Below are 20,651 nucleotides of genomic sequence, written 5' to 3'. Positions count from 1 at the left end.
GAGGGTTGAAGAACTCACCATTGAAGTTCGCTGCAGTTAGCTAAAGAAGTAGGAAGCCATTTCCCATGACACAATACGGTGTACACTGCAGAGGAATGCCATGCATGGGTGTTGTCCACAAAGGAAGCCTCTCCTAAAGCCCATGCACAAAAAAGCCCACCTAGAATTTGCCAGGGCCCATACTGAAAAAGGTGACAGCTGGGAGTCTATACTCTGGTCATGAGACCAAGATAAATGTGTGGGTTTTTTTTTTTTTTTTTTGCAACTGATGGCTTCAAATCTGTATGGCGTTGCAAAGGTGAGGAGTGCAAAGAAAAATGCATGGTGCCTACAGTGTCCGTTTGTGGGGTCTGGTGTCGGGGAGCCACATTTCATTAATGGTATCATGAATTCGTAGATGTACTGATCTATATTGAAAGAGAAGATGCTACCGTCACTAGGTGCCCTTGGTCGTTGTGCACGTTTCCAACTTGACAATGATCCAAAACACATATCGAAGGCCAATGTTGCATTTCTGAAAAAGAACGGGGAGAAAGTGTTTCAGTAGCCAAGTATGTCTCTTGATCTGAACCCAATTGAACACCTATGGGGAATTCTGAAGACACAAGTTGAGCATCACTCTCCATCCAGCATTCAGGCTCTAAAAGAGGTCGTTCTTGAAGAATGGAAAAAAAATAGGTGCTGCAATATGTCACTAACTTGTTCATTCCATGCTTAGAATACTTGGTGCTGTCCTTACAAATCACAGAGGTCATAAAAAATACTAGATATAGCAGTTTTTGTTGTGGGGTGTGTTCATTTTTGCATCAACTAACGGAGTAAAACTAAAGATTTTGTAATCTGTTATATTAACCTTACTTTCATCTAATGAGCTAAACAAATGTTCTATAGAACTCTGTTTTGTCAAAATTTTGGCAATTGTTCTGGCGTTCACTGAGATTGATTAAAAAATCTTACTTTTCAAAAAGGGTGTATTTATATATATTCATTACTCATTCTACAAGCAGAAGAGCAAAACAAGGGGCTTTTCCCTGTGTAGTTATGGGTCACTTTTTCTCCATTATCATGGGGAATTTTCATTTCACAAAGTCGTCTCCTATGAGGTTATTTACACATTCTCACAATATTCTTAACCAGATTAGGATCAGGAAAACAAAGTGTTCTGCAAAAAATAATCCTATCAGAGGTGTAGCTAAACAGTACCAAATGTGCATCTACAGTCTCCACTGACAGAAACTCAGCCTTGTCTTTTGAACCACAGTTTTTCACAATGGTTTCCTTTTTTAAGCAGGCCATACATATTATATTCTGAGTATCCAGTCTCTGTACAATTTACTTTAGTGTTCTCAACAGCTATGCAGCACAGGGTTCTCCCAGAGTGAATCTAAATTGACTTGATTGCTAAAGTAGGTCCTTTCATTACATAATTGTTTGAAAATAATACTATTTGTCAGCTATGAATATGATGATCAACTTTATTGTCCTCAGAAAATTGTAAAGTATAGATCTACAAAAATGTATTTATTTTTTATTTTAGAATTGTTATTTGCTTGCAGAAAAAAAAAAAAACTACCAAGTTGCATTCTGAAAATTGAGCACTAGATGGTGGTAGTGTATGGCTCAATCAAGCAAGTAACTAAGCTAAAATTTGTATTTTTTTAAAGCCACGTTTGGCTTAAAAGAGAATATAAAGTAGGACACTTTTGGCTTGACCGGTAATGTACTTTGACACAGTAGGACACTTTTAAAAATAAATTATCAAAATAAAAATGTGTAAACTTGAAAAAAATAAAATACTTAAAATCATTTGTTTTTCTTTAACCACTTTAGAACCTCCCACAGTAAATTTACTGCTGCAGGGTGGCCCCTGTGAGCAGAATCACGTGTGTGTATGTATGTATGTACGTGTGTGTGTGTGTGTGTGTATATATATATATATATATATATATGATTCTGCATTTCCGGATAGGGGGCACGTGCGACCTACCCGCGCTGCTGATCGCGGCCCCGGGTGTCAATCACCCGGTCCCAGCCAGTGATTACTGGCAATCACTGACGGGGGAGGGCTGCATTATTTACCAACAGCCCTCCTCCCTGTCAGTTTGGGCACACTGCTCGGGATGGCTGAGCAGAGCCATCCCGATCAGTGTGTTTGCAGTGAAGCACACACCACCCGCCCCTTGTAAAACACTTCCAGCACATAGTTAACACTTTGATTGCCCCTCATTGTTAACCTATTCCTGCCCAGTGCCATTAGTACAGTGTCAGTGCTGTGTGGTGTTTTTTTTTTGTTTTTTTAGCACTTATTACTGTATTGGTGTCACTGAGGATGTCAATGACACCAAGTCAGTTCCCCCCAGTGTCAGAATGCCCACCGCAATCCTGCCATAAGTCTCTGATTGCCATCATTATTAGTATACAAAAAAAAATTGCAGTATCTATACTGCCATTTTATAAACGCTATAACTTTCACGTAAACCAATTAACTTACATGTATTGGGATTTTTTTTTTTTTTTTTAGCAAAGACGTTGCAGAATACATTTTGGCCTAAGTTTATGACAATTTGATTTTTTTATTTTTTTTACTGGACATGTTTAATAGCAAAAAGTCCAAATATTTTTTTCTCAATATTTTTTTAATAGTGCAAAAAATAAAAACCGCACAGGCGATCAAATGCCACTGAAAGAAAGCTCAATTCGTGGTAAAAAAAAAAGGACAGAAATTTCATCTGGGTGCAGCATTGCACGACTGCGCAATTGTCAGTTAATGTAACGCAAACCGCTTCTTTAACTACTTCCTGAGCGTCATATAGCAGAAATACTGCTACAGGGCGACACGGGTGCTCAAAATCACGTATATATACATGATTCACGCTCCCGTGGTTTTCACACCCCTCCCAGATAACATCAGATTGCCAGTCAGTACACCAGTAATCACATTTAACCCCTTGATTGCCAGGAACACGCTCATACACAATAAACCTCCATTTCTAGTATAGTGTCAGTAGGTCACAGTCACTTGATACATTGCACACAAAATCGCAGTGTTCGCAGAATCAGGCCTGATCTCTGTTAGCACTTGCTGGTAAATTTTGATGACTCTCATATGCAGCAGAGTGCCAGTACTAGTGCCGCTCTACCTTTTAGCAAACTGGCAAGCACCAGCGGCCTGGTACATCCTGGTCTTTCACATACCCGCATTGCAGTATCACTTGGTGATGTGGTGAGTCCCATAAGTGCAGTACCAGCTAGTGCGGTGGCGTGCACAAGTATTGTCCCGCAACCACCAAGAATTCGCACACAGGCCCGTAGGGCCAGATGTGCTTGCAAATCCTGATTGACAGCCCACAAGTTCTGCAGCATCTGTACATCCCCCATTCACTGCCCAACCCGGAATTCAGGTGGAAACAGCAAATTTAACTACTCCCCTTGATTTTTTTGGATCTGCTTTTCACGAAAGATCTGTATGAATTGATTGTGGATCAAAGCAATGTATATGCACAACAATTTATCGCAACCAACCCGAATTCAAACCTTGCCAGACCATTTGCAAGGAAACCCATTACGGTTTCTGAATTTAAATTTTTTTGGGGGGGCCTAACACTCAACATGGGCATTACTAAAAAAAATATTTGCGGTTGTATTGGTCCACAAACCCGATTCATCATATGCCCGTATTCTCTGCTGCCATGGCCAGGCATAGATATGAGCGTATAATGTGCTTTATGCATTTCAATGACAATACATTCTGTCATCCTCGGGGTGACCCTGAATTGGACTGGCTCCACAAAATTCATCCCCTTGTAAATCATCTTAACCAAAAATTTGCAGATGTCTATACTCCCCAGCAAAAATCTGCGTTGATGAGTCCCTCAATAAATTTTCTGGCCACCTTGCATTCAAACAATTTCTCTCCAGCAAGTGTGCCAGATATGGGGTCAAGATGTATAAGACCAGTAAGAGGGCAACAGGCTATACATATAAGTTTCGGATTTATGAGGGAAAGGAGCCTCCCGGATGCCCAAACTATATGGGGAGTGGTGGCAAGATAGTTTGCGACTTGGTGTCATCTTTTTTCCATATGGGGTACCAGTTATATGTGGACAATTTTTATTCAAGCGTGCCACTGTTTAGACATTTGTACAATCTTGGAATTGGCGCATGTGGCACCGTGCAACCTAATGTTTGCCCACCATTAAAAGTGGGTGGTATATTCTAATGGTGGGCATACCACACTTTTTCTGGCAGAGATTTCTTCTTTTTTTTTCATTCAGCCAACAGGCTGCATAAAAAAAAAACATAACATATATACAGTACACAACAAAGACCAGTGACGTACCTGTACATCACTGGACTTTGGTTATACCAGGATGATGCCTACAGCTGCAGGCATCATCCTGGTATAATTTTTTTCAGCCGGCGATCAGTTTTTATGTAAAAGCAATCCTAGTGGCTAATTAGCTGCAGGATTGCTTTTACCAGCAGCAGGAGACTATTCCCCTCCCCCTCTGCCTTCCACGGCCTTCTCAGGCAGTCCCGTGCCATCGGGGGAACCTGAGAATGCAGCCGGTGTTTCTGCCAGCTGACCATAGAGCTGATTGGAGACCGGAATGGTGCCAATCATCTCTATAGTCTAAGAAATCGGAAAGGTACGAGCATTTTATAACTTCAGTTTCGCAGGATGTAATCAGCGCCATTTGTAAATTGGGAAAGCATCTGATCACACCGATCTTGGTGAGATTAGATATTGTAAGGACTAGGAGATATCTAGAGTCTGATAGACCTCAGATTTCTTGAAAAGAATATATGGCAATGCCCATTGAAGTTATAGGGGATATTTGCATTCCCTGTGATAGCATTAAGTGATCAAAAAAAAATGAAAGGGACAGTGTAACAATTTAAAAAAATCAAAATAGCTTAAAAAAAAAAAAATAGCTTACCGTGCGAGCACTGACCCTGTGGTGGTATGTTAACAGCGGTTGCACCATGCATGTGAGGTATCGCTGCGAACATCAGTTCAAACGCAATAGCACTAGGTCTCCTCCATAGATCTAAAATGGTAGCTTGTAAAGGCTTTTAAAGCATTGCCTATGGATATTAAAAATGTATGCAGTTTATCGGCATTGCACGGAGCATGCACAGTTTTAAAGCATGTCATGTTTGGTATCTACAGTATTTACTCGGCATACCATCATATTTTATAATCTACTAAATAATTGGCCAATATATTGTGCTTTTGTGCATTTAAAAGTAAAAAAAAGTGTATGGGACATAAAATTGCAGCACCCATCATTTTATTCACTATGGTGTCTGCTTTAAAACAATATGTAATGTTTGGGGGTTCAAAGTAGTTTCTTAGCAAAAAATAGATTTTTTTTTTCATGTGATTAAGTGTCAGAAAAGGCTTGGGCTTCAGGTTAGAAGAGTGAATGATGTGTGACATAAACTTCTAATGCTGGGCATAAAATGCCCCCATCCCCCAAAACAACCCCTTTTTGGAAAGAAGATAGCCCAAAACATTTGCTGAGAAGCATGTTGAGTCAATAGAAGAATTTTTTTTTTTTACCACAAGTTTTTCAAAAATGACAAAAAAACCCTTTTTTTTTTACACAAAATTTGTCACTTAAATGATTTATTGCTCACACAAGCCATGGGTATATGTGGAATTACTCCCCAAAATACATTCTGCTACTTCTCCCGAGTATGGGGGTACCACATGTGAGAGACGTTTTGGCAGTCTAGCCAAGTACAGGACCCCAAAATCCAATAAGCACCTTCAGGCTTTTAAAGGCCCTGAAATGCCAGGATAGCACCAAACTACTCCTTTTTGGAAAGTAGACACCCCAAGGAATTTGATAGGAAGCATGGTGAGTATTTTGCAGACAGACAACTTTGCCACAAATTTTTGGAAAATGAAGAAAGAAAACAAAAACATATTTTCTTTCCTTTTTTTATATTTCAAAACCCTGAGAGAAAAAAATTAGATCTGCAAAATACTCACCATGCCTCTTTTTGAATTCCTTGGGGTGTCTACTTTGCAAAAAGGGGTAATTTGGGGAGGTTTGGTGCTATCCTTTAAGGGCCTCCGAAATGGTGATGGGAAGTGAGGAAGTGAAACGAGGAAGTTATGCACCTTCAGGCTTTCAAAGTGGTCATTGGCTTTCAGGCTCCTGTATGTGGCTAGGCTCCCAAAAAGTCTCACATGTGGTATCCCCATACTCGATAGAAGTAGCAGAATGTATTTTGGGGTGTAATTCCACATATACCCATGGCTTATGTGAGAAATATATAATTTAAATGACAACTTTAGCACCTCAAGAAATGTGATGGGCAGTCAGAAAGTAAAAGCTGTGTAAATTCCATTATCTATACCGTAGTTTGTAGACGCTATAACTTTAACACAAAGCAATCAATATGCACTTATTGGGATTTTTTTAACCAGAAACATGTAGCAGAATACATTTTGGCCTAAGTTTATGACAAAATTTGAATTTTTTTGGATATTTTTCATGACAAATGAGAAAATATTGTTTTTTTTCAGAACTTTTTTTGTTTATAGCACCAAAAATAATAAGGTGATCAAATACCACTGAAAGAAAGCTCTATTTGTGTGAAAAAAAGGTCGTAAAATTCATTTATGTACCATATTGCATGCCCGTGCAATTGTATGTTAAATTAGTGCAGCGTAAATTGTATTATCTGTGCCATAGTTTGTAGACGCTATAACTTTCACACAAAGCAATCAATATACACTTATTGGGATTTTTTTTTACCAAAAACATGTAGCAGAATACATTTTGAAATTTTTTAAATTTAAAAACGGTCAGGGTGTTTCTGAAGGGGTCTGCTGGGATGCATTTAAAGCTGTTACGTGAGATTACTATATGAAGGGTGTCCACGAGCTAAAAAGTGGCAATGATTCCAAACTCACTGAATTGTCCCTGAGAGTTTCTGATTCGGAATTCTCCTATATTGCATAGCAGCCAAGTATCAACAATGGAAGCATGATGAAAGGGCATATGCTGTAGTCCTCACAGATAAGACACAGAAAATACTTTTATACTCAGTCAATTGCATTTTTGAACATGGTGATAAAAATGGTAAGCTATTGGCTTTTCTGGCTAAACCAGCCCATGTTCCCTTTACTATGCCTAGGATATTAGCTGGTGATGGAAGTGTTCTGAGCTTGCTCATTTTTGATCTTGCCTGTTTTTTGCTTGCTGGACCTTTTGACCAAGTGGACATTTGATAAGTGGAGTTAAAAAACTGGAGTTCAAAACAGGAGATTAACAGGAGTCTACTAACCTGTAAGTGACAACTGATATTTTCTATTAATATTGAAACTGGGATAATGTGTGCTAGCAGGGTTGAAGGTTTTTTGCAGTGCACAGTGTGCCGCATGTATGAAACAATGGAGCAACAGCTCCAGGATGGATACCGCTGCGAAAGATGTGAGCAGGCTTACCATCCATGTTGCACATGCACAGCACCACCTGCTGACGGACTCAATCGATCTCCTCTCTGGATCAGTCACACAACAACATCTGGCTACAAACGTCTCACCCTCTTACCCATGAGCCTGTTTTTATATTCTAAGATGTGAGTTACTACTTATCTTTCTATTAAATACCTTCACAGTACACACTTAGAGGCGCTGTGTTTCTTTGTTTCCCTTCTGCAGAGTTATCCTTTGCTCCTTCGCAGCTTGCCCTTAGTACCTACTAGACTACCTTTACCCCTGCCCATTTGGAACTCATCAAACATACATGGACTGCCACACCATGCGCCTGTTATCCCTTTTGTATTGCCCTTCTGGAAACTCCTGTTAGAGATCTGGAGTAGCAAGTTGCAACACTGGGCAGAACCGACAACCTTGAAAGGGGTCTTCTGCTCTCTGACCAGGTAGCTAATGGGGTTGATGTGGAGGGCTGAGGGGCTAATCAGGATTATCAGGTAGGAAGATGGGTTACTGTAATGAGAGGGAGTGGTAGGGGCTCACAGAAAAGGAAGGCTGGCCCTAGGTTTGTGCACCCAAACATACTGTAGTGGATGTCATCTTGGGATTTCTCTATTTCCTGCAGTGGATGGATACATCTTTTGGGGGGATTTCTATACAGAGCCTGTTTATTTCTGTGAAGTCACCACGTTCCGGCCGGTGGTCTGACACCACGGGAATTTTAAATCTGTGTACTGCCTTTATGCACCTTATCTATGTAAGTGCAATACTTTAATACATTTTTTGTGATTTTATCAGGTTGCACTATAAAGTTTCTTCTTTTGTTCTAAACCCTTCCTTATATGGTTTGGAGAGCCATTTGGTGTGAGGAATCCATCGGAGTGAACCTGCAGCAGGGGCGGACTGACCATTTAGAAACTCTGGCACTGCCCGAGGGCCCGGGGTCAGTAGGGGGCCCCATGAGATGCCCCTGGTACCTTTTTCATAGGTTTTTTTGAGTTTGGGCAAGGACACAGGGGCCCCATGATCCCCTATTGCCCGGGGGCCCTATGAGTTGTCAGTCCGCCCCTGACCTGCAGTTATTCGTTCATCTCCTTTGATACTGATAACATGGGTGTCAGTGTTGGATCTGACCACCGTCAGCTCGTTTGATCTCTTGATTGGGGATCAATGTGTCTGGTAAGAGGCTGATTTGTCAGTTGTGGCAAGCACTTGTGGATACCAATACACTTTTGTTGTAAGATTTTTCAGCACACAGAAGTTTATCACTCTATTTGGGACTTTTATGTCTATTCACTTTATGGATTTGGACTTTTTATAGCACTTTAGCAATACACTATTTGCTGTATTAGTAATTCATTCATTCATGTTTTTTGGATATATTGTGTTTAGATATTGCATTTGATTGTTTAGTGTACAGTGCACTCATTTTATATAAATATTTAAAAAGGGGTCAAAATCTTTACCAAGTAATTATAGACCTTTTAGTTTAACATCTATAGTTGGGAAGATACTGGAGAGTTTAATAAAAGACCACATAGATGAGTTCTTGCTGGAAAAAATATTTTAAGCAACAGACAGCATGGATTCATGAAAGACAGAAGTTGTCAAACAAATCTGATTTCTTTTTATGAGGAGGTGAGCAAAACCTTGGACAGAGGGGTGGCGGTGGACGTGGTATACTTGGATTTTGCAAAAGTGTTCCCCACACGCGACTGATGTGTAAGGTAAAGTCTGCGGGCTTGGAAAAATCTGTATGTAAATGGATAGAAAACTGGCTAACAGATTGTATTCAGAGTAGTGGTTAATGATTCATACTCTGAATGGTCTAGGGTCGTCAGTGATGTACCCCAAGGTTCAGTGTTGGGACCCTTACTTTTTAATATAGTTATAAACAATGTAGGGTCTGAGATTAAAAATCCCATTTCAGTCTTTGCAGATGACACCAAGCTGTGCAGTGGAATAACGTCCTTACAGGATGTCTCCAATTTACAAGCTGACCTCAATGCTCTGTTTAATTGGGCAACTATGTGGCAAATGAGGTTTAATGTTGATAAATGTAAGGTTATGCACTTGGGGGCTAAGAATATGCATGCATCATACATACTAGGGGGGGCACAACTGGGGGAATCAATGGTGGAGAAGGATCTGGGAGTTCTGGTGGATCACAATGATCAGGTAGATAATAATGGCATGCAATGCCAAGCTGCGGTTTCTAGAGCAAGCAAAATCCTCTCTTGTATTAAAAGAGGTATAGACTCCAGAGAGATATCATTTTACCCCGGTACAAATCATTAGTAACACCTCATTTGGAATATGCAGTTCAGTTTTGGACACCAATTCACAAAAAGAACATTGGGGAACTGGAGAAAGTACAGAAAAGGGCAACCAAACTGATAAGAGGCATAGAGGAGATCAGCTATGAGGAAAGATTAGAGGAACTGAATTTGTTCTCTCTTGAGAAGAGGAGATTAAGGGGGGATATGATCAACAAGTATAAATACAGCAGTGGTTCATATAGTGAACTTGGTGTAGAGTTATTCACCCTGAGGTCATCACAGAGGACAAGGGGGCACTCTTTACGTCTGGAGGAAAAGAAATACAATCTCCAAACATGGAAAGGTTTCTTCACAGTGAGAGCTGTGAAAATGTGGAATAGACTCCCTCAGGAGTTGGTTCTGGCCAGCTCAGTGGATTGCTTTAAAAAAGGCCTGGATTCTTTCTTGGATACACAGAATATAACTGGATACTAACATTTATAGGTAAAGTTGATCCAAGGAATATCTGATTGCCTCTCACGGGATCAGGAAGAAATTTTTTCCCCTGCAGGAGCAAATTGTATCATGCTTTGCTGGGGGTTTTTTTGCCTTCCTCTGGATCAACTGTGGGTATAGGATTATAACTTTTTTTTTTTTTTTTTAATGGTTGAACTGGATGGACTTTTGTATTTTTTCAGCCAGACTAACTATGTAACAAGAATCCACTGGGTCTATTATGAGTGCCTTCATCCATTTTTATACTGTTCTATATACCTCTAAAAGTGCAGTACACTGCTGTCATGAGCTCTTGAGATACTTACAGTCAGTACGTCTCCCCTTCCTTAATTTACAGGACAGGGATAACCTAGATAGCCCCATTCAGGCAGATGAATTAGAACGAATGTTGGGTACATTTGTCAAACATAAAACTCCGGGTTTGGACGGTCTGTCCATTGAGTGATACTTGGCCCATAAAGAGGTTGTACTTTTTCGACTGCTCTCCCTGTATAAACATATTTTGGAGGAGCGTAAACTTCCAGAATCTATGAGGGAAGCCCTTATCGTGCTAATTCCCAAACCCAATAAAGATTCTAGATACTACGAGTCCTATAGTCCCATTTCCCTGATCAACACAAATCTTAAAATTCTTTCTAAAATACTTGTGTAAATGCTGTAATTGCCTGGCTGATCAAGTCTGATCAAACTAGTTTTATCCCTGGCTTCTCCACGTACATTAAACTGAGACGGCTGTTTACTAATCTACAAGTCCCCAATGACTCTGATGCCCCTAGAGTGCTTATGGCCTTGGACACACATAATGCATTAGATTCCATTGAATGGCCTTAATACTGGTGTTACGGCAATTTGGCTTTGGAGTTTCTTTTTTTTCGTGGATCAGGATCCTTTATACTCTGCCACAGGCCTGTATACAAGTTAATGGCAGTGTACACGATCCCTTCCATATCCAGTGGGTACGAGACGGGTGCCCACTATCCCCTCACTTGTTTGCCCAATGGCAGTGTACCCGATCCCTTCACTATCCAGCGGAGTATGAGACAGAGGTGCCCACTATCCCCTCTTTTGTTTGCCCTTGCAAATGAACCCTTTAGCGGAGTTAATCAGAGTTTTCCCACAGCTTACAGGACTTCAGAATGACCCAATGAAGGAAAGGGTATCGTTATATGCCAATGATATGTTATTATATATTTGACCCGATGCATAGTATACCAGCTGCTTTAGAGCTTTTTCAGGAGTTTGGACACTATTCTGGGTTTAGGGCTAACTGAACAAAGTCCTGCATTTTTCCTGTTGATAAGGAAACCCCCATACTATCACCTCCAGGTTGCCTACTACAGGTTACACATACATTTTTAGATATTTGAGAATTGATATTAAGCTTCCACTGCCAATATATTTTGATAATTATGTTTCACCATGCATTTCATCTTTTTGCACCAAAGTACTCTAGTGGCTAAATCTGCCTCTCACACTACTAATGGGACACGTAAACCTTTTTAAGATGGTCTTTTAGCTAATTCCCCCATTTATATTCAAAAATGTCATTTTCAAGAAATAGTCTCATCTTTCCTCATTTTTGTGGCATCCTGGGATTCCCAGGCTCTACCTGGCAACTCTACAATTTCCGGTCTCTAGGGGAGGTCTGGCGCTCCCTAACCTACGCCTTTAATTATTTTGCTGCCCAGTTAGTATATATTCATTGGTGGCTTTTTCTGCAGATGGGAAATGCGGCTGCTGCTGAAGCTACTGTCGTCTCCTCCTATGACATTTTGTGTAACCTCATTTATAGATGCACAATTAACACTACGCAGGGGACTGTAACTCTGAAGACCTCCTTGCAAATTTTTATCACTGTTTGAATATACTTAATGAAGCCACTCACATACAGTTGCAAGAAAAAGTATGTGAACCCCTTGGGATTACGTGGAGTTTTGCATGAATTTGGGCATAAAATGTGCTCTGAACGTCATCAACAATAGAAGAACACAGTCTGCTGAACATAATACTACACAAACATTAGATGTTGCCATGGTTTAATTGCACACAACATGTAAACATTCACAGTGCAGGGAGGAAAAAGTATGTGAGGCCCTAGCTTAATGACTTCTACTAGAGCTAATTGGAGCCAGGAGTGAGCCAACCTTGACTCCAATCAGTGTGATGATATTGGATGTGTTGCTGACAGCTGTCCTGCCCTTTAAAAAACACACACCTGTTTTGGGTTTACTGGTTTCAAGAAGCACTTTCTGATGTGAACCATGCCTCGCAGAAAAGAGCTCTCAGAAGACCTACAATCAAGAATTGTTGACTTGCATGAAGCTGGAAAGGGTTACAAAAGTATCTCCAAAAGCCTTGATGTTCATGTGTCCACGGTAAGGCAGGCTGTCTACAAATGGAGAAAGTTTAGCACTGTTGCTACTCTCCCTAGGCGTGGTCGTCCTGTAAAAAGGACTGCAAGAGCACAGCGCAGAATGCTGCATGAGGTAAAGAAGAATCCCAGAGTGTCAGCTAAAGACATACAGAAATCTCTGGCACATGCTAACATTTTTGTTGACACATCTACAATAAGGAAAACATTAAACAAGAATGGAGTACATGGGAGGACACCACAGAGGAAGCCATTGCTGTCCAAAAAGAATATTGCAGCACGTTTGAAGTTTGCAAAAGAGCACCTGGATGTTCCACAGCACTACTGGCAAAATATACTGTGGACAGATGAAACCAAGATTGAGTTGTTTGGGAAGAACACACAACACTATGTGTGGAGAAAAAAAGGCACAGCACACCAACATCAAAACCTCATCCCCACTGTAAAACATGGCGGAGGGAGCGTCATGGTTTGGGGCTGCTTTGCTGCCTCAGGGCCTGGACGGATTGTTGTCATTGATGGGAAAATGAATTCCAGAGTTTATCAAGACATTTTGTAGGAAAACGTATGACCATCTGTCCGCCAACTGAAGCTCCGCAGAGGATGGGTGATGCAACAGGACAATGACCCAAAGCATACAAGTAATTCAACAAAACAATGGCTGCAACAGCACAGAATATGCCTTCTGGAGTGGCCCAGTCAGAGTCCTGACCTCAACCCGATTGAAATGCTGTGGCATGACCTTAAGAGAGAGATTCACACCAGACATCCCAAGAATATTGCTACACTGAAACAGTTTTGTGAAGAGGAGTGGTCCAAAATTACTCCAGATTGTTGTGCAGGTCTGATCTGCAACTACAGGAAACGTTTGGTTGAGGTTATTGCTGCCAAAGGAGGGTCAACCAGTTATTAAGTCCAAAGGTTCACATACTTTTTCCTTCCTGCACAGTGAGTGTTTACATTTTATGTGCAATTAAACCATGGCAACATCTAATGTTTGTGTAGTATTATGTTCAGCAGACTGTTTTCTTCTATTGTTGTGACTTAGATGACGTTCAGAGCACATTTTATGCCCAATTCATGCAAAACTCCATGTAATCCCAAGGGGTTCACATACTTTTTCTTGCAACTGTAGGTTCCCCCAATCAACCTTTGTAGTTTAATCATGATTTAGTCAATTTTTATACCTTACCCAAAAGCTTATAATGGGCAGAATGTGGTATAAAGTATCTTCACCAGTTATATAAATGAGGATGTCCTCCTTGCTTTATATGGATGTGATCCCTATAATTATAGCTGCTGCCTCTCAACTTAAACTAATAAGTGTGAAATAAACATACAGAAAATAGTGAAGCGCTATATCAACCTAAGTCCTAATCATAAATAAAATTCATACTTAATTGTGCCAAATGTGTCAACATATTAGTGCTCAGTGGTAAACTGATCCACAAACAGGACAGGACCAGGAGTCCAGAAGTAATACGGTGGAAAAGTCCACCAAGAGGAGGGGGTGCAGGGCCGGGTGGAAACGACAAAAGAAAAAGAGAACAGTAGGGGAAGGAGTTTTTAATTTAAGCGGATGTGATTTATCCAAGGAAGAAATTATGGCATTAGATAAAGGCCTTAAATTTGCACCACCGAAAGTGGCCAACAAATTTGATATTTATGTTGATGCTCAAAAATTTATCTGCAAATTGAATATTAAAAAATATTTTTTAGGGCTACCAGGGGCCAAAAGTAATGTAGCTAACAGTTCTAGCAGCGATATTTTATATAGTCATTTTAAGAATAGGTCACTTTTTTACCCACAGTTGTCCAATAATTATCACATTGAGGTTTTTAAGTGCATGATCAACCAAGAGTTGGATACTTTAAAAATTCCAAAGATATCAACTAATATTGGCATACAAACGGGGATTAACAGACTCTCTAGAAGAGATAATATTGTCATCAGACCGGCTGATAAAGGTGGTGGCATTGTAGTTTTATCAAAAGAATACTACTTACAAGAGTTAGAATAACAGTTAGCAGATACCACTACCTATAAAATCATTCCCAAAGACCCGACACTTTTATACAAAAAACAATTGGTTAAACTGGTTCAGAAAGGAGAAGATAAAAAGTTTCTGAATAAGAAAGAGGCAAAGTATCTGGTACCTGAAACTTGCAGGATACCCGTAATTTATACAATACATAAAATACATAAAAGTTTAAAGGAACCTCCGGGAAGACCGATTGTAAATGGGATCCAATCTGTTTTAGCGAGATTGGGTCAATATGTATATTTTTACTTGCAGCGGGTGGTTAAAAAAACCAAAGCATATCTACGGGATACCAAGCATCTAATTCAATTATTGGATAACATTGAGGGACATCAACAAATGATTTTAGCTAGTGCTGATGTGACTTCCCTTTATACAATCATTGATCATGAAGGAGCCATGGAGGCAGTCACTTGGGGTCTTAGAGAATATAGTAGCATAACCCGGTCTCAAAGGAAATATATATTAAAGTGTTTGGAATTTTGCCTTTTGCACAATTATTTTTGGCATGACAAAACATTTTTTCAACAAATTAAGGGAGTTGCAATGGGGGCTAGGTTCGCCCCCAGTGTGGCCAACCTATACATGGCCCATTGGGAAGAGGAGGCGATCTACCAACAAACCCCAGATGAACCTTTGCTATACAATAGATATATCGATGACGTGATTATTATGTGGAGAGGGAGTAGTGACTCCTTACTTAGTTTTTTAAATAAATTAAATATCAATTCTAAGAATATTCACTTCTCTTGGACATATAATAAGGAACAAGTTAATTTCCTAGACCTTACCATTAAAAATGAATGGGGTAAAATCACTACTAAGACCTACTTCAAGGAAGTTGACAGGAATGGATTTATATCATTAGACAGTTGTCACTTCCCCCCTTGGCTGTATAACATACTGAAGGGACAACTAGTCAGGTTGAGAAGGAATTGCTCCAATCAGGAGGATTATAAAAAGCAAGCGCAAATGATTGGGAATAAGTTTAATAAAAAAGGTTATTCAAGACAAGAGATAGAAAAAAGAATAACTGAAGTTGGTAATATAGAGAGGAAGTCACTAATATCAGATATAAGTAAAAATGATGAATTTGATAGTCAGATGGCCATTGTTTTAGATTTCAACATTCACTATAAAAAAGTTGAAAAAATATTTAATAAACATTGGCCAATTCTAAAATCAGACCCCATCTTGAACCAAGTGTTAAAAGACCATCCAAAATTTGTTTATAGAAAAGCACCATCCTTGAGGATGAGGTTGGTGAAGAATGTGCTTGACCCACCTAACAGGAAGAAGAAAATTACATTCCTTGACCAAACAGGTTTTTTCCCATGCAAGCAGTGCTATGCATGTAGAGAAACTAAAGGGAAAAATGTTAAACATAAGACATTTAAGGCTAATTACGATGGAACAGTGTTTAAAATTAGAGATTTCATTTTGTGTCGTACTGAAGTTGTTTATGGCTTAGAATGTGACTGTGGTTTTCAGTACATAGGAAGGACTAAAAGACCCCTTTGGAAACGTACAAGGGAGCATGTACAAAACATAAAGAAAGGATTCCCGAAACATAGTGTTTCCAAACACTTCTTAAAACAACACAATAAAGATCCCTCAGGTTTGAAGTTTTGGGGCATTCAAAAATATGTCAAACACTGGAGAGGAAGTAATAAAATTAGATCCCTGAGCCCAGCAGAGTCCAGATGGATTTATATCATGCATACACAAGCACCTTATGGATTCAATGTGGAGTTTGATCTTAATTGTTTTATTAGTGACTTTTAATTATTTTATCTATTTTATCAGGTCTATTTATATGCTGTATTTAATTTACTGTCCCCTGGTTAGCATTATTTTAAGGTTTTATACATATTGAGGCCCTGTAAGTTGGGTGATTACATCATTTATATTCAATTTGTTGTCATTATTTATGATGCATATTTATAGTTGTGAACCCAAGCTATGGATGTATATGCATGGCACATATACTTATATATATGTGTTTATTTTGATTTCAAATTAAATTTTATTTTTAATTTTTATTTTTAAATTTTAATTTTCAGTTAAAAGTGTCCTGGAGTTTTTTGCGTTCAGGTTTTTTATTTAAATTTAACTTTTTTTTTAATATATATATTTTTTCTCCATTTTTTCATTTTTTGTCATTGTTTCCAATTTTTCCCTTCCTGGTTTCTCTTTAGGTTTAAATTTAATTTTTAAATATAGTATGGATTTTTATATATTCTCTTGGTCTATTTAATTTAATGTTATGGTTGGTCTTGTATTACGTTTATAATAATAAAGTATTTTAATTATTGTGGTATTTCTTATTGCATAGACTGAGGGTAATAAATTATCACTTGGTCATCATTTAATGTAATTTTCTTATTTAATTTATTTATTTTTACTCACTTATATTATGTAGCTTCCGGTGTGCTGGCTATTGTATTCATTTACATAATAGTGCCATCGAGTTGAGGTTATATTTTCCTTTTATTTTATAACACCATTTGGCAATATGTTCCTCAGCGTTGGGTGTGACGGACTCCGGTAAAATGGCCACCGGGAGCCCGCCCTTTCATTAGGAACATCATCTGGTTTTTCTTTATATAAACATATCATGGTCACCGGTGGGAGGTAACCCTGATGAAGTCACGACGCACGTGACGCAACGCGTCGGTACACCATTTCCGGTCACGAGGTGACACATGTCCAGGCGTAGCGGCCATATCGGTTTCCCCAGATACCATGCAGTACACCCATAGGATGTGGTGACAGGCTGATGTGTTGGGGAATACATGTGAGTGCAATTTAATCTTATATCCATTTTTAAATAAACAATATTGCACTATGGAAGGATCTTTTTGTGTCTCACTTATATGCCCTTGAGTGGAGGTGGAGCGGATTAAATACGCTGGGGAGGACTCTCTATTTATCCTGTGGTCCCTGGATGAGGAGCATATTTATGAGGATCTGGTACAGAGGAGGTTATTATCCTTTTGGTTCTGTGTGGGTCATTGTGTGGAGGTGAGCAGGCAATCCTGCCATTTGAGGATTTTTATTCACCAGAGTGAAGATCACCTTTTAACACAGTCTCACTTGCATGGACTTTATATCTTGATTATTCACGGATGTTTTTTTTTGCATTTGATTCACATTTATATGCTAATATACTGAGTGGTTATTAGGTTTGAAAATATATTGTTTATGCACATGATATTTTTTATATCACTTGTATTATATTCACTCAGTTTTTGTGTAGTGGTTTCACATTAAGGATATATTCCTGTTTGTGGGTCAGTTTACCACTGAGCACTAATATGTTGACACATTTAGCACAATTAATTTTATTTATGATTAGGATTTAGGTTGATATAGTGCTTCACTATTTTATGTATGTTTATCTTAACCAGTTATACAATCGTGGTGTATTCAAAAGTTTTTTGCAATTGCAGAGGGAGTTTCAAGTGCCTTCGGAGTGGCACTTTTGTTACTTACAGCTCCGACATGCAGTGGAGGACCAATTGGGGTTAAAGGAAGTAAAGCTATGTAATTCTCAGCTTGAATGCACACTGCTTTGTCCTACCCACACCAAGCTTGTCTCTACTTACTACTTCCTGTTGATAGAGAAACCATCACCCCAACTTGAGAGGGCCCGGAACAAATGGGTGAGAGACATACCTGACCTTCTCCTCGATGACTGGAAGACCATGTGCCGTTCGTATCCTGACACAATAATCTCCACCAGAGATAAATTAATACAGTTGAGGTATCTACATCAAATGTATTATTCTCCTAAAAGGCTATTTTTAATGCATAAATGTACCAACCCCACTTGTCATAAGCGTGAAATAGAACAGGGAGCCTTCCTTCATATGGTTTGGTCTTGTAACAAGGTCAGACCGTTCCAGTCAGCAGTCACTGCATTAATCTCAGAAATCTTTGAGCTCCCTAATATATGTACTACTAAATGGTGTCTTTTGGGGTGTTTGATGTTGAGCTTGCTTCCAAGACTAAATTGTTCTTACAATTATTGCTTTACTGTGCTGGAAAAACAATTGTATTATATTGGATACGGTCTGAACCATTACATATTGGTCTATGTCGGTGCCTTATAAATCAAAATCTTCCATTATGTAAGTTGACCTATGAAGCTAGTGGGTGCCCAGCCAAATTTACCAAAATTTGGGCACCTTGGTTAGACAAGCAGGATATGAGTGACTCTCTGCTACATTTGATCTCTGATCCTCCTTTATAGTTGACACCTCCCATGGTCCTGCCTCTGTTTTGTGGGCAGACCTTGAATCCCCTTTTTGGAAAGTGAGGTCGGAGTTCTGTGACATAAGTTTGGGGGCGACCACTATAGCGATGCCCCTACGTATCTAGGGGTATAATGAGCATTTTAGGTGAATGGAGCTGTTCTCCCTGCGTGATAAGCAGTGTGTAAGTGTATATTACTGCTCTGGTTTGTTTAACATTTAGGTAACTGGATAAATAGATGTGCTTACACAAGATGCATGTTTGTGTAAATCTCTATCTGATGTTATTAAATTGGATATTTGAGCAGACTTTTGGCCTTTAATGTACCTATATATCTTGTCATCAGCCAAGATTTGGACTTTTGAGATGTTTTTATATATATATATAGTTTTCCTTTGTATAACATGTATGCATCTCAGTTCATTTTCAATCAAATAAGTGCTTTAAGATGCCATATGTATTTAACAATAAATGATTGTGACACAACACTCAAATTGCAAACCTATTATATGCATATAAAATATATATACGTTTAATGAATTTGCTGTGCAATGGCTAAGTGGTTAGCACTTCTGCCTTGCAGCACTAGGGTCGTCTGTTTGAATCCCAGCCACAGTGCTACCTGCTTGGAGTTGGCATGTTCTCCCTGTGCCTGTGTGGGTTTCTTCCGGGTATTCCAGTTTCCTCCCACACTCCAAAGACATGCTGGTAGGTTAATTGGCTCCTGTCTAAATTGATTCTAGTATGTGTATATATAAATGTGAGTTAGGGATCTTAGATTATAAGCTCCTTGAAGGCAGGAACTGATGTGACTGTACAATATACACTCTCCTGCCACTTTATTATTTAAACCTGTTCAATTGCTTGCTAACACAAATTGATAATCAGCCAATCGCATGGCAGCAACTCAGTACATCTAGACGTGATGAAGATGACTTGCTGAAGTTCAAACCGAGCATCAGAATTGGGAAGAAATGGGATTTATATTACTTTGAATGTGACATGGTTGTTGGTGCCAGACGGGCTGGTCTGAGTATTTCAAAAACTGCTGATCTACTGGGATTTGCACACTCAACCATCTCTAGGGTTTACAGAGAATGGTGTGAAAAAGAGAAAATGAGTGAGTGAGGCAGTTGTGTGAACGAAAATGCCTTGTTGATGTCATAAATCGGAGGAGAATGGGCAGACTGGTCCGAGATGATAGAAAGGCAACAGTAACTCAAATAACCACTCGTTACAACCAAGGTATGCAGAATACTATCTCTGAATACAACACGTTGAACCTTGAAGCAGATGGGCTACAGCAGCAGACCACACTCCTGTCAGCTAAGAACAGGAAACTGAGGCAAAAATTTAGACAGGCTCATCAAAATTGGACAATGAAGACTGGAAAAACATTGCCTGGTCTGATGAGTCTCGATTTCAGCTGAAACATTCAGATGGTAGGGTTAGAATTTGGCATACACAACATGAAAGCATGGATCCATCCTGCCTTGTATCAACTGTTTTGACTGGTGGTGGTGTTGTAATGGTGTGGGGGATATTTTCTTGGCACACTTTGAGCCCTTTAATACCAATTGAGCATCATTTATATGCCACAACCTACCTGAGTATTGTTGCTGACCATTTCCATCTTTTTATGATTACAGTGCACCCATCTTCTGATGGCTACTTCCAGCAGGATAACGCACCATGTCACAAAGCTCAGATCATCTCAAACTGGTTTGTTGAACATGACAATACGTTCACTG

This window comes from Staurois parvus, unplaced genomic scaffold (genome assembly GCF_062004578.1).
Source record: "Staurois parvus isolate SC_StPar_1 unplaced genomic scaffold, SC_StPar_1.0 ptg000548l, whole genome shotgun sequence".
In the NCBI taxonomy this organism is placed as follows: domain Eukaryota; kingdom Metazoa; phylum Chordata; class Amphibia; order Anura; family Ranidae; genus Staurois; species Staurois parvus.
The sequence above is the reverse complement of the archived record's forward strand: the minus strand, read 5'-3'. Positions refer to the sequence as shown.